Genomic DNA, 3,334 nt, shown 5'->3' with positions numbered 1-3,334 from the left:
TTTTTCCCCTCACAAGTTTCAACTTAAACTACTTAGGTCTGCCAATATGGATTTACCTAATAAGTCATCAAGAACAATTAGTTTAGGTAACAATTTGTTCTTTAAATGTTTCTGCCTCTGGAAAAGTAAAAACAGAGGTAATTCATGAGGAGTGAATTGAAGTTTCTCATCAACAGAACAGTGGAGTTACAAAGATAAAGGTACAGAGTATATTCCCCACCCCAAAAGAGAAATTGGAGATATTTCAAATCCTAAATTTGCAGAGGATTCTCCCCCCATACCTCAAAAATGTAACTTACCAGTATATTTAGAGTAGAAAGGTAAGTGATGGAAAACTGAAACACACAAGGGAAGCCAGGGAGTTTCAGAAAGTAGTCCAATCTGCAGATATGGTAGTTTGGTTCTTGCAAGTGACCGAAAAAGTGGAGATTATTTAATCCTTCCAGAGACCTTAAAATAGCTCCTGCTCAAAAATGTACCATTAGACTTCCAGTAAGATGGCCTACATGACACTGCTTATTACATACTTTGTTTGAAATGACACTTTCTTCCCCGCTCAGCTATCTACTGGTTTTGTGCCATTCTGGACACTTTACATTCCTGGGGATAGAAAGTCTATTTCTTCTTCTAAGTCCAGGCACACTATGACAGGGACTCAGTCAATACATTTCTCTCCAGTTGTGTTACCCTGTATGGCTACTAGCGTGGACTATTCCACACTCCATAATTACAGAAAGTATGGTAGATATCTGGAGACACATTATAGGCGGTGGGTACAGTTTGCAAAGGGAGGTTGTGCATTACTCTGGAATTGTCAGCTTCTGGCATGTTCTAAACATGAACAAATCAACAGCTGGAAAAGTTTTTATTTTCCCATCCAGGGAGCTAGCTTGACGCTTGAGCTAACAGGGTACGTGACAGCAACAGTAGGGTCATTATTCAATATGTGAACCAGCACTAGAGTGATACAGGACTCTTTCCCAGTGGCCTTCAGTAGAGCTAGGTGAAACTCAATTTGTTTTGTGGGAAACTGACCTTTCCAAATTTGTTTTCATTCCAATCAGAACAAAAATTTCAATTAGAAATTTCTTGAGAAATGGAAGTTCTGAAAATTTCATTTAAAAAAATTCAGTTTTGAATTTGTTTTGGAACAAAACCTTGTGAAATGTAGTGTTTTTTAAAAACAAGGTTTTTTTTAAATCACAGTCAAAATGTCAAGCTATTTCATTATAACACAAATAAAAGACATTGATTTATAAAAGAAGATGTTTCAAATCAGTATAAGTAGAAGCTGCTCAAATTTTTTTAATTTACTAAAACTGCATTCCAAAATAAAATTAAAGCTAAAAACTAAAAAAAAAAAAAATTCATTCTGAAAGTTTGAGACTTTTCATCAGAATTGATACAATTTCATGAAAAATTCCATTTTTTCCTCAGAACAGCTTTTTCTGATAATTGTTTTAATGAATTTTTCTCACCATCTCTAGGTTTCACAGATCTCTGGTATCAGAGAAATGGCAAGACTCAGATCTTGGGTACTAGGCTAGGCACTGGAAGGAAGTGTTCTCTAGTGAGCATAGACTTCTGCAATTACCCCCTGCAAGCCTGACCTCTTCTCCCCTTGAACCTGTCCCAGGTCTGTCTCTATTCCACTACTGACTCACTGTCCTGATCTCCACTCCTCAGGCTTCTGATCCCAGTCTACTTGCCCAGCCCGGTCCAGTTCACTCACTTCCCAATCTCTCTCTCCTTCTTCCTGCTCAAGATCTCCATCCCCACTGGCTCCCAAACATTGTGACCTCCCCTACCCTACTCCTTGTTGCAGTTTCTTTGTCCAGCAACTCCCAGTTCTTCCCCAGCACCTCTTTTCAAATTTTTTCAGCCCAAACTATAATTCTGCATTCTTTTAAATTCAGTAACTTAAATTGCAAAAGGGGACTTTCACAAGGACACACAGCATTTTCAAACACAACTTGATATAAGCAGTGATTTACCTGACCTAGATTTCATGTTTCTATGGGGTTCCATAAAACACTTAAGAGTTCTCACATTTAGAAATTCCTTAGCTACAACATAGGCTATGTCTATACTACCGCAGTAAGTCGACCTACACTAAGCAAATAACGTAGCTGGAGTCGACATACCTTACGCTGAGTTACCGAGGGGTCTACACCACAGAGGGTAAATGGGAGAAACTCTCCCGTCGACTTACCTTACTCGTCTCGTCAGGGGTGGAGTACAGGGGTCAACTGGAGAGCGATCGGCTGTCACTCTGGTGGGTCTTCACTAGACCCGCTAAACTGACCGCCGGTGGATCGATCTCAGAGGGTCAAACCCGGCTGTAGTGTAGATGTAGCCATAGACGACACTTAATCTGGAAGGAGCTTCATTTACACCAAAGCAGTGGCATTATAATCAATTGAGTTGCATCATTACAACCAAGCAATTTACAGTTGCCTGGGCAACTTAACTCTTCTTCTTTGTGCTTCCATCTTATGCAGCGAATGAGGCAAGGGTCACGTAGAAAGTATATGATCACATTACTAAGAATGCCCAGGAAACTGTAAATCTGACATTTCCTAAATTTTGAGTGCTTGACGTTGCAACCTAAGTAATGTTCGTTTGATTGTTTTAGGCATGTAATTTTAGGGGTTTTTTTGTTTTGGGTTTGTTTTTTTTGCTTTTTATTTTAAAGGTATTCAATCAAGTTCTATTAGGTAGAACCGTAACAACCTCCCATACCATGTAACAGCAGGGTTTGAACCCTAAACCTTCAACACTGCAGTACATATTTGTACCAACTGAACTATAAGACTTCATTAGCTGGCAGCTCAGAAGGGCTTTATCCCAAGGTGGGGGAAGTGATCATTAGTGCTATATGCCATTGGGGGGAAGCTTCCCGTGCCCACTACTGTAGTTGCTCAGTCAAATCCCAGGTATTCCCAGTGAAGCATAAGCCCAGCTCTTTAGAAAGCTACTGTTTGTTATTTTGATATGCTGCCAAAATTTTTCTCAGCAGCACAAGGGAAGGGAAATAAACTGTTGAAAATAATTATCAACTCAGCCAAACCTGAATAACGTTTCGCAGAAGGAGTGGAAAGCATGTCTTTAGCCCCCAGGCTTTGTCCCTGCCAAGTTTCAAATAACTGCCACAAACAAGAAAGGTGTTAAAGCTTCTAAGAGAAAAAAAGTCACAGGAGTCTTTTATAATTGAAAGTGTTAGGCAATCTAAATTTAGGGGCTGCTACCTGTTTGCAGATAATCTGCAGAACATTAAAAATGACAGAAATTCAGTTCTTAAGGCATCTAACAATATTTTCAGCACATTCAGTTG

This window comes from Chelonia mydas, chromosome 2 (assembly GCF_015237465.2).
Source record: "Chelonia mydas isolate rCheMyd1 chromosome 2, rCheMyd1.pri.v2, whole genome shotgun sequence".
In the NCBI taxonomy this organism is placed as follows: Eukaryota; Metazoa; Chordata; order Testudines; family Cheloniidae; genus Chelonia; species Chelonia mydas.
Note: the sequence above shows the minus strand (reverse complement) of the source record.